General features: G+C 60.2%; 1 long non-coding RNA gene across 1 annotated transcript; it reads left to right on the forward strand.

The window, feature by feature from the left end:
- Positions 1-6,529: 6,529 nt before the first annotated feature.
- LOC135310180 (uncharacterized) lies at positions 6,530-9,753 on the forward strand. The gene is made up of 2 exons (XR_010370383.1): positions 6,530-6,956; positions 9,161-9,753. It is a non-coding gene; the product is annotated as an uncharacterized LOC135310180 (long non-coding RNA).
- The last annotated feature ends 1,636 nt before the right edge of the window (positions 9,754-11,389 follow it).

Below are 11,389 nucleotides of genomic sequence, written 5' to 3' on the forward strand. Positions count from 1 at the left end.
CGTAAACACGCGCCCGCCTTCTCAGCACAAAGTGCATTACTGAGATTTATTCTTAATTTTTTACGTTACTCTTTCAAGTTTGACGCTTCGCTTCAGGCTTCATGGAGCCAGGCAGCAAGACGTGCGGCGGCAGGGCGAGGGCTGTAGCTGCTGCGGCGGATCTGTAAGCGGAGGTTCCGGTTACGGTACAACTTTGCCCCGCAGCCTCACGGGGTTATCTCCCCGCAGCGGTGCCGTAAGGAAGGGATGAGACGTTTTCCAGCACCAGCCAGAGCGTTCAGTGTTACGCGAAGAATCTGTTCAAAACGGTATCGGTTAGTCTTAATACCGTTTTCAAGTGTTCCAGTCCCTCTAGCTTTTAAAGGAGGTGTTGTGTTTTGACATGACCCGTTTGCCCAGAATCTTGCTGCGGCTCAATTTCCTTCCTATCCCTTGTGCTGACTGAGCTCCTCCATTTTCTTCTGTGCTATTTTATTCACGTGCTGAAATATAGTTTGGGATTTCTGTTTTTCAGATGTCTTCTCAGTGTCTCGTGATGCTCAAGAGATGCCCCCCGGCCCGGGTTTGCCTGCCGGTCGTTAAGCGTGGTGAAGGTAAGGGGCCATCCCTCTGCCTGGGGGCTCCCGGCTCTGTCTCCAGCGGGTGCCCCGCAGGTGCGGCCGCGAGGGCTGCCTGGTGGGGAGAGTCGGGGCCCCCAGGGACCGGGGCTGTTTGTCGCCCCGGGGAGCCCATCCCAGCGCGGGAGCGTGGCCGAGCAGAGCCCGAGAGAGATGTGACACTGTCCTCTGGCACGCTCCCGCTCCGCCGTGGGGCGGCCGCTAGCCTGTGGACAGGGGCTGGGGGGGCTGCAGCTGTTTGGGGGGCTGCCCCACCTTTTAGATTTTAGCAGAGCTCCCCCTTTTCTGGGGGGTGTGGGGGTGTGTGTGTGTGTACCTTTGTAAATGGCACTATTAAAGTAATGAGCTGCAGGTTGGAGTAGATTCCCTTGTTTAGTGCCCTTCTTGGGGGTGAATAAAATTGGGGGGGGGGGGGGGGGGGGGCGGTGTGATGATGTCATGCGGGGCGCCCCGGTGTCACTGGGGGAGCTGATAATGCGTCAGAGGAACAGGTGAGTGGGGGCGTCATGTAGGGGTTCCCCCCCAAAAAGGGGGGTTGCAGCCCCCAAATGCCTGAAAATTGAGGGGGGCTATTACAAAAACCTCTTATTTTATATATATTGACATGTCATATTAATTGATAGATGTATAAAGGGATTTTAAAATAAGAACTTCTCTCTCCTATATTATATAACGGATTTCAGGATACAAAAATTCTACATTGAGATACAGGGTTTTAAACCACAAAAGTAACTCGACTGTCTAAATATCTAAATTAAACAATAAAGGAGTTTAAAATGAAGAAAAAGGACAGATGAAGGAATTCAAAGCAGAAGAAAGTCTGGCTAGAGCGAGCATCTACGCTTAGTGTGTGTTACATAGTCTAAGCAGATGTGTAATCTAAATAGAGGTTATATAGAGTGAAATAAGCCTAGGTATAACTGTAAGTAGATGTCTAAATAGAGAAGTCGAAAAAGATTGAAGTGTCAAAGGGTAAGTAAGCAGATAGCTAGCCTAAATAGGTGGTTTATATACGTGTTAATATGGAAGTCTGAACAGGTATGTGTAAATAGATATTCTGTGTAAGTGTAAATGGCCTAAGTAGGTGTAAGTGTAAATTCAATAGCTAAGTCTAAACAGGTGTTGTGTGTCTACTTACACATCCTTACAGAGTACATCTATAGTTTATAGATACTATCTATTTTACATTTACATACAAGTGCAAATGTCTATGCTATATAAGGTTTTAAAATGCAAAGAAACCATGTTGATAGAGATGTTTATAGAGAGGCCCCCACCCCCCAATCAACTGAAGACACAAAAGCGCTTTCAAATGCTGCCCCTTTCCCGTTCTCCTTCTCCCATCCCGATTTGGGGCCGATTCCCCCAGGGACTTCCCCCTCTGGGGCTGCGCAGGCAGCCTGGGAGCTGCTGCCAGGGCAGACAAACACCCCCAAAGCCCCCGAGTCTGGGTCTGCAATGGGGGGTGAAAAACCCCAAACAGCCAAAACACCCAAACAGGTTTGGGGGAAAGAAAATAATTGGGGGCTCCTGGGAAAGCCCACTCCTGCTGGGTTTGTGCAGCTGGAAAGGGGGGGGGAAGCGGTGGGGGGGTGGGGTGGGGTGGAACCCCACTAACCATTCTCATGCACAAAACCAGGAGCAAAAATCACCGATTTCTTTGTTGTGGAAAGGGCCAAAGAGACCCAGAAGTGAACCGTTTGGAAAAGCAATCCCAACTTTGTTCCTTTGGCTTTTTTTGCTTTTCCATAAGGTAAAACCCCCAAAACCCCCAACAACAAAAAAAGCCAAGCCATCCAAACAGAAATCAGCACCACCAAACGACCGCCCCAAAAACCCCAAATTGGGGAAAATTTGGGGTGAAACAGCAGCAGTTTGAGGGGCATTGCTGGGGCTTATCCGGAATGGATTCTCCGGAGTGGGTCGGTTATCTGGAGCGGATCATCTGCTGCAGGTGAGCCCAGGTGAGTTGCCCGTTGTGGATTATCCTGGGGGGACCCCCCTGGTGTCAGTCATCCCCATGCATGTTCCCCATGGCGTGTCTGCCCAGACATGCCCCTGTCCGGCAGTGTCCGCCTCCTCCCCCGCCCTCCCTCTGCGTGTGTCTGTGCCCTCCCAGACGCTGTCCCCTGAGATGGCCCCCCTGCATGACTTTTTTTCCCCGGTGACATTCCTCCCCCCCGCTTCCCCTGGCCTCCTGTTCTGTGCTCGCTGAAGCCTCGTGCTTACGCAGGATGAGCAGTGGCGAGGCGAGGCGCTGCCAAGCCAACGAAGCCCAAGGCTCAGCAGCGCACAACTCCTTTGCAGGGCAGCCGCTGGCATCTGGTCTGCCTGGCTGCCCTGTGCCCCGACGCACAGCTGCCCCCCTCACCCCGGGCAGCCTGCCTTCAGAGGGGCAGCTGTGTTCCCCTGATGGATTTTCTTCTTTAACCCTCCAGGACGTGTTGACTTGCTGCTCTCCCTGTCCCAGCCCTGATGCCGCAGGCCTACAGCAACTGATGGGGCTTACTCCGGGCGGGTGTGGGGGTGGGAAAGGGGACCTTTTTCCCCAGGTGGTTTGTGCTGCTTCTCCTCCCTCGGGCGTGGGGTGGGGGCGAGTGGGGCAGGCGGGAGGACAGTGCGCATGCGCAGTGGCGCCTTTGCTGCTCTCTGCTGCCACCGTGCGACCAAGGCGCGGTACTGCAGGCGGGCAGCCGCGCATGCGCAGTGGCGCCTTTGCTGCTCTCTGCCGCCACCGTGCGGCCAAACCGCGGTACTGCAGGCGGGCAGCCGCGCATGCGCAGTGGCGCCCTTTTCTGCTCTACCGCCACCGTGCGGCCAAACCGGGGTACTGCAGGCGGGCGGCCGCGCATGCGCAGTGGCGCCCTTTTCTGCTCTCTACCGCCACCGTGCGGCCAAACCGCGGTACTGCAGGCGGGCAGCCGCGCATGCGCAGTGGCGCCATTTTAGCTCTCTGCCGCCACCGTGCGACCAAGGCGCGGTACTGCAGGCGGGCAGCCGCGCATGCGCACTGGCCACCTGTTGTTTTCTGCGCGCTGCTTTCACCGAGCGACCGAGCCCCGGGACTGCAGGCGGGAGCTCCGCTACCCTGGTAGAGATTTCCACCCGCCCCTTATCCGTTCGCGGCAGTCACCGGTCGATCAAAACCGGGTACGGCAGACGGGAAGCCGCCCGTTCCCGAGGGGGAAGTTTTCCTCTGGCCGCTGCTGTTGCCGTGCAAGCAGATGCTGGTACTGCAGGCGGGCGGCCGCGCATGCGCAGTGGCGCCCTTTTCTGCTCTCTGCCGCCACCGTGCGGCCAAACCGCGGTACTGCAGGCGGGCAGTCGCGCATGCGCAGTGGCGCCATTTTAGCTCTCTATCGCCACCGTGCGACCAAACCGCGGTACTGCAGGCGGGCAGCCGCGCATGCGCAGTGGCGCCATTTTAGCTCTCTATCGCCACCGTGCGACCAAACCGCGGTACTGCAGGCGGGCAGCCGCGCATGCGCAGTGGCGCCATTTTAGCTCTCTGCCGCCACCGTGCGGCCAAACCTCGGTACTGCAGGCGGGCAGCGGCGCATGCGCAGTGGCGCCCTTTCCTGCTCTCTGCCGCCACCGTGCGGCCAAACCGCGGTACTGCAGGCGGGCAGCCGCGCATGCGCAGTGGCGCCCTTTTCTGCTCTCTGCCGCCACCGTGCGGCCAAACCGCGGTACTGCAGCCAGCAGCCGTGCACGGGCTGTAGCGACACTTCGCCGCGCTCACTTCTCCACGCCACTTAGTGACACCCCCCCCCCGCTACCTGGTGACGGCACCGTGGGGGCTGGAGCCGTGTACCACAGCCCTTAGCGACAGGTGTTGACCCCTTGCGATAGCCCGGTGAGGGTGGTGCTGATACTCCTCGCCACGCTCTTAGCAACGGGCCCCGCCCCCGGTGATGGGCGGGCAGGCGGTCTGATGGCTGACCCACCTGGCCCCACCCACCTTTGCGACAGGCCCCGCCCCCTGGCGAGGGCCTGGTGGGGCGGGGCCGTGCTCCTGTGCTCCCCAGCACCCCCAGGTAGCAACAGGCCCCACCCCCTGGTGACAGCCTGGGGGTGTTGCTGGTGCTGCCTGGCCCCACCCTCCATAGCAAGAGGCCCTGCCCGTGGTGATGGTTCCAGGGGCATTGCCAGCGTCCCTTTGGACACACCCCCTTAGCGACAGGCCCAGCCCCCTGGCAACGGCCCGGGGGGCGGTGCCGGCTCTCTCCCCTTAGCGACAGGCCCTGCCCCCTGGCAACGGCCCACGGGGCGGTGCCGGCTCTCTCCCCTTAGCGACAGGCCCCGCCCCCTGGCAACGGCCCGGGGGCGGTGCCGGCTCTCTCCCCTTAGCGACAGGCCCCGCCCCCTGGCAACGGCCCGGGGGGCGGTGCCGACTCTCTCCCCTTAGCGACAGGCCCCGCCCCCTGGCAACGGCCCGGGGGGCGGTGCCGGCTCTCTCCCCTCAGCGACAGGCCCAGCCCCCTGGCAACGGCCCGGGGGGCGGTGCCGGCTCTCTCCACTTAGCGACAGGCCCAGCCCCCTGGCAACGGCCCGGGGGGCGGTGCCGGCTCTCTCCCCTTAGCGACAGGCCCCACCCCCTGGCAACGGCCCGGGGGGCGGTGCCGGCTCTCTCCCCTTAGCGACAGGCCCCGCCCCCTGGCAACGGCCCACGGGGCGGTGCCGGCTCTCTCCCCTTAGCGACAGGCCCAGCCCCCTGGCAACGGCCCAGGGGGCGGTGCCGGCTCTCTCCCCTTAGCGACAGGCCCCGCCCCCTGGCAACGGCCCGGGGGGCGGTGCCGGCTCTCTCCCCTTAGCGACAGGCCCCGCCCCCTGGCAACGGCCCGGGGGGCGGTGCCGGCTCTCTCCCCTTAGCGACAGGCCCCGCCCCCTGGCAACGGCCCGGGGGGCGGTGCCGGCTCTCTCCCCTTAGCGACAGGCCCCGCCCCTGGCAACGGCCCGGGGGGCGGTGCCGGCTCTCTCCCCTTAGCGACAGGCCCCGCCCCCTGGCAACGGCCCAGGGGGCGGTGCCGGCTCTCTCCCCTTAGCGACAGGCCCCGCCCCCTGGCAACGGCCCGGGGGGCGGTGCCGGCTCTCTCCCCTTAGCGACAGGCCCCGCCCCCTGGCAACGGCCCGGGGGGCGGTGCCGGCTCTCTCCCCTTAGCGACAGGCCCCGCCCCCTGGCAACGGCCCGGGGGGCGGTGCCGGCTCTCTCCCCTTAGCGACAGGCCCCGCCCCCTGGCAACGGCCCGGGGGGCGGTGCCGGCTCTCTCCCCTTAGCGACAGGCCCCACCCCCTGGCAACGGCCCAGGGGGCGGTGCCGGCTCTCTCCCCTTAGCGACAGGCCCCGCCCCCTGGCAACGGCCCGGGGGGCGGTGCCGGCTCTCTCCCCTTAGCGACAGGCCCCGCCCCCTGGCAACGGCCCGGGGGGCGGTGCCGGCTCTCTCCCCTTAGCGACAGGCCCCGCCCCCTGGCAACGGCCCGGGGGGCGGTGCCGGCTCTCTCCCCTTAGCGACAGGCCCCGCCCCTGGCAACGGCCCGGGGGGCGGTGCCGGCTCTCTCCCCTTAGCGACAGGCCCCGCCCCCTGGCAACGGCCCGGGGGGCGGTGCCGGCTCTCTCCCCTTAGCGACAGGCCCCGCCCCCTGGCAACGGCCCGGGGGGCGGTGCCGGCTCTCTCCCCTTAGCGACAGGCCCCGCCCCCTGGCAACGGCCCGGGGGGCGGTGCCGGCTCTCTCCCCTTAGCGACAGGCCCCGCCCCCTGGCAACGGCCCGGGGGGCGGTGCCGGCTCTCTCCCCTTAGCGACAGGCCCCGCCCCCTGGCAACGGCCCGGGGGGCGGTGCCGGCTCTCTCCCCTTAGCGACAGGCCCCGCCCCCTGGCAACGGCCCGGGGGGCGGTGCCGGCTCTCTCCCCTTAGCGACAGGCCCCACCCCCTGGCAACGGCCCGGGGGGCGGTGCCGGCTCTCTCCCCTTAGCGACAGGCCCCGCCCCCCGGCAACGGCCCGAGCCTGTGTTTGCTCCGCTCGGGGGGGGGCTCGGTTTGGGTGTTTTCTCTCCCCCCCCCCTCCCGCGCCGGGAGCTCCAGGCGGCTCCCGTACGGCTCCCGGGGCCTTCCCCCCTCGGGGGGCTCGGCCCGCCCCTTTCGCGGGGCGCTGTGGGAAGGGCGGGGGCGGGGCCCGGGGGTCGAAGAGCCCCAGCCGGGGCTCGGGCAGCTCTCGCTGCCCCCGGGCTCCTCTGGCGCCGGGGCTCCCGTGTTCCCTCGGGCGGTCGCAGCTCTGGGGCTGTCTCAGCCCCCCGGGCAGGCGTGCTCTGGCGTTTAGAGAAGCGGAGGCGTTGCCTGAGGTAAGGCTTCCAGAGCTTGGCGCTCTTTGGCAGCAGCTGTACTAGAAAGGTCCCTTGTGGCCTGCTTTGCTTTTTTCCTCCCGGGATGCTGTTTTGGGCGCTGAGGGGGCGGTGAGGCGGTTTAGTGGTATGGTGTTCTGTTTGGGGTTTGGTTTTTGCTTTGCTGGTTTTCTTCCCCCTTGTGAGATCATTTTATTCGTTTATCATTTCACATTATCATTTACCCCGCGCCATTTCCGTCCCCTCTGGGCAGCAGCGGATCCGCCGCTCGAGGGCGAGGAGCTGGGCCGACAACGGGCCGCTGCAGACTCTGGTCAGGGTACGAGGCTGCTCCCTGGGGAGCCGGCGCAGGGGGCGCGGAGGTACGCGCGGGCACTTGTCGGTGCCCCTGACCGGTGAAGGGGAGGTTAAATTGTAGGAGTGCAAATAAACACATATTATTTAGGGAGGAGTCGTGACTCAATTTAATCGCAGCTATTACTGAACAAACCAGGCAGTCATTATTCCTAATCTGTAATTAAAAAAAATAAAGGCAGTCCTTTTTTATGCCATAAATAGAGTTGCGAGTCATTAATAGCTCAATCTAAATGCAGCCGTTATTAAATCAACTGCAGGCATTAATGACTCCTGATCAGAAACAAAATAAGGAAATTTTAGAATCTAGAATGAAAATCGACCCGGAAAGCTAAATCGGGAGCGGGTAGTACTGAAATTGTAACAGGGCTGTTAGAAAGTTCGGAGGCAGCGACAGCTCCTGCTTCCAACCCAAGCAGTAAACGAAGCTTTGGGTTCTTAAATGAAGAGAAATAAAGGTGAGCTGTTAAACAGTGGCTGGGTTCAAGCGTAGCTATTAAGAAAATTTGCAGGTACGGGTGATTCCTGACCAGAACTAACAATTCCAGAAGATTTAGATTTAAAAATTACAAAGCTAATGGAGTGCCACAACCGCCCGGATGTAACCGCAGCCGCTTTGGGGGAATGCCCCAGCCCCCCCCGCCACCGCTATTAATTACTGCCAAGGAGAGCGAGAGTGAAAGTAGAAGCGGTGCAGGTGAAATGTGAGCAGTACGCTTTTCCTAAGTCATCCCTTCGTGTCAGGAGAGGAAAGCAAATGGAAAGAAGATGTTTGCAGGGGGTCTGTGCTGGGTTACCTGCGCGTCTCTTCCGTGCATCCTTGAGGAGACATTTAGCTCCTGTTGGGCGCTCGCAGGTGGGGACAGGGCGAGCTGGAGGCAGGATCGGTGCCGGCACTGGTAAAGGGACGGGCGACGAGCTGAGAGAAGAGGGGGCAAGGGCTGAAAAAGGGTCTCCAGTTCTGCAGGGAAGGCAGCGGGATGTGACTCGGCAACCGCTCTGACGAGTGCAGGGTCATTCGCTGCGATGAAGTCGGGGTCTGTGGCTGGCCCGGAGAGGCAGCAGAAATCCCAAACTCTTTGCGGGGGTACCGGCCAGATTAGGGCAACACCTGAACAGTAAAACCATTTAGGGGAAGCAGAGCTGGGCTGCACCGCGTGGCCAACCTCCCTCTTCTCCGTGAGTCCCAAAGGGGCAGCTCCAAGAACGTGCTGAGAATTAATGTCTTGCGCTAAAAATGAGACGCAAGTAGCACCCACCCGTGAATTTTATTTTCTCTCTCGCTCTGCGGCTCCTGCCTGCTTGTCTCTCCTCAGTGCGCACCTGCACCTGTGCTCGGATGGGGCAGCTGAGGGAAGGTGCTGCCATCTCCCCAGCCCCGGCGGACCGCCCCTCAGCTGTGTCCTCTGTCAGGGAGCGTCGTCATCTCTCCTGCCCCCCAGAGCGTGTCCTGTAGTGGCAGACGCGCGGGCTTTTCCCTGCACGCGCATACGGGAAGGGAAGGGAAGGGAAGCACAGTGAGAGCTGGGCTTGTCAAAGCGTAATGGGGGTGGTGGGAAGCGTAGCTAGAACCGGAGAGCTACAGCACAAAAGCGAAGCGGACGGGACACAAAAGTAAAATGGTGCACAGGAATGCTGAGGAGAGAACTCCCGCAGCACGCAGGAAATCAGTGTCAGAATCTATTTTCTTCTGACTGCCAAATTAAAAATAATGGCACGCTTTGCAACGCTAAGCTCACTCTAATCGTCTGAACTGTTTCTTTCCAACCCCCCACTGCCCCCAGCACACCGTTCAGCCTCCTCAGCCTGAAATGCCTTGTTTTTCTTCTTTTTTTTTTTTTTAATGACAGGGCAACTTCTGTTCCCGAGGTGGTGCCTACAGTACAGCTATCTCTTCGAAGGCAGTTTGGTTTAGGTCAGAGAATGTTTAGCCTGGACTGAATCAGCCTCTGTTTCTATTTCTGGAAATCGTCGGTCCTGTGCATCAAGCCCGGAAAAAAGGAAATATGAACCAAAGGACCTGGGGCCTGCAGGGCTAGGAAAATATTTGAGAAGAGGTTCAGCGGGGAAATGACTGTTTGTCTGTGGGGCGTCCAGGCAAGCAACCCAGCTGCTAGAAAGCGGCGCTGTCCCCAGGATGGCCTCGGCGGTCCCGTCGGAGTCGGGGGAACAAGGACAAGGCAGGGTGAAGCATCTGGCCTGCTGTGTGGACCGTGACTGTACAAAGCACGTGTGATGCACTGCAAGTTTACCTGTTTAAACTGTGAGTTAAAGAAGGTGTGCAGTTGCTTTGTAAACAGCCGACGCTCTAAAGCTACACCCATCTAATTGCTAGCTGTATTAAATCTATCGTATTGCTGTTTCTGCATTAAAAAATAAATAAAAAAAAACCACAACAAACCTATGTAAGCACTTCTAAGTACAATGGAAAACCACTGTTTAACGCGTGGCATGTGTGGGTGATTTTTTGGGGGCGGGGGGGTGGGGTGTATGACAAAAACCTGCGAGAGACACACGCACACACGCACATGTCATGTTTAGCGCTCACCTAAACCCAAAAAAGAAAATCCACTCTTTATTTTGCAGCATTAGCATTAGCTTCCAGCGCACAGCCTGAGCGCGCACCTCTGCTCTCACCGTCTGCTCCCTCTTCAACCGTGCGTGGCTGTCGTCAGCTTGCACAGGCTTTGCTCGTGCAAGTTTCCGCGACGGCTTACGAGAAGGCAGGCAAACAGACCCAGCAAGACGCGTAGTGCCTTTCTCTATGGGCTCCGTCCAGCCTTTGTTAAAATGAGCAGAAAAGACATCTGCTGCGGCCTTTGTCCTGACTGACTCTTACAGAGAGCATCTGACTTGACCTGCAGCAAAGCCATGCCCCAGGCAGCAGCACGTACTGGCGCGGACCGCGGTTTCACCCACCTGCTTTACTGCGCCGGTCCTTTCCCACGGCCGATGCCGCAGATGTGGCGCGGCCCACCCCCAAACCTCTTTACGAGGGTTCCCTGGGCTCTGCAAGTCGCCTGCTGGACGTGTTGCTGATTCAGGCACGGGCAAAGTCAGCTTCTTCGCTGGCCTCGGGCCAGGGCAGCCCCGTACCTGAGGGAAACTGAGAATATCTCCAGCGAGATCTCACCGGGAGGCTGGGACCTCGTCAGTAGGGGAGAAGGCCAAGCGACTGACACTGAAAGGGAGCTCTTTGCTAGGCTGTAGATCGTAAAGTTAAAAAAGAAAACAAACCTGCCTTTTTTAAAATGCCCCCCTTTGAGTCTGCCACGTTTGATACAGATTTTTTAAATTGCAGGGTCTATCTCCTACAGGCCTCATGCAAAGGGAAGCGAGTACCTCTGGCTCTCAGGACAAGGGGGTCCCTCAGGAGCCCAGGTGCTCACGCCAGCCGGCATCTGGCACAGCACAGGGCAGGAGCTTTGGCAGTAGTACGTGAGCTGAGAATGAGAGTCCGGCAGCGCTGCACGCTTCTCCTGTGAGCCGCCGAGGCTCGCGCGCTGTGCCTTCCGCAAATAAAAGGCCAGAAGAGTCAGCATTTCTGCTAGTTCCAGCCTCATCCGCACCCTCGTCGGTGTAGCTGTAAGCAAGCGTCCCGTAGCGACTGGGAGCGTGGCAGCTGGGCTTCCTGCGCTGCCTTAGGTTGTGCCCTTGGAGAGACCCTTCTCCGAGCCCCGTGAGCCCCGGGGTGGGTGGGCTGAGGTGCCGTTCAACGCTGAATAGGCACGAAGGCCTGTAAACAAAATGTATTTATATCGCACCCATACCCGGCAGCCAACCGCCGCTTTATTTACGTATCCTGCACCTCCTGCCGACGCTTTTAAACTTAGCCGATATTGCCGCAGTTTTCACTGACGGGGCAGGGGACTGCCATGCTGCAGGGGCAGTGTCTGGGTGTCTGCCACGGACACAGACGTCCTCAGCTGGGTAGGGACAGGGTGAGAGCTGGAACAACTCTGCTGACATGTACGGGCCGTCCCAGGGCAAGGCTCCTGGGTCTGGGGGCTGAAAGGCGAGCCGCGCTGGGTGGTTGGTGTGGGAGTTGTGGAGCAAGTAGGGGGGAAAAAAAGCAACAG

The sequence above is a fragment of the Phalacrocorax carbo genome, chromosome 31 (genome assembly GCF_963921805.1).
Source record: "Phalacrocorax carbo chromosome 31, bPhaCar2.1, whole genome shotgun sequence".
Lineage (NCBI taxonomy): Eukaryota > Metazoa > Chordata > Aves > Suliformes > Phalacrocoracidae > Phalacrocorax > Phalacrocorax carbo.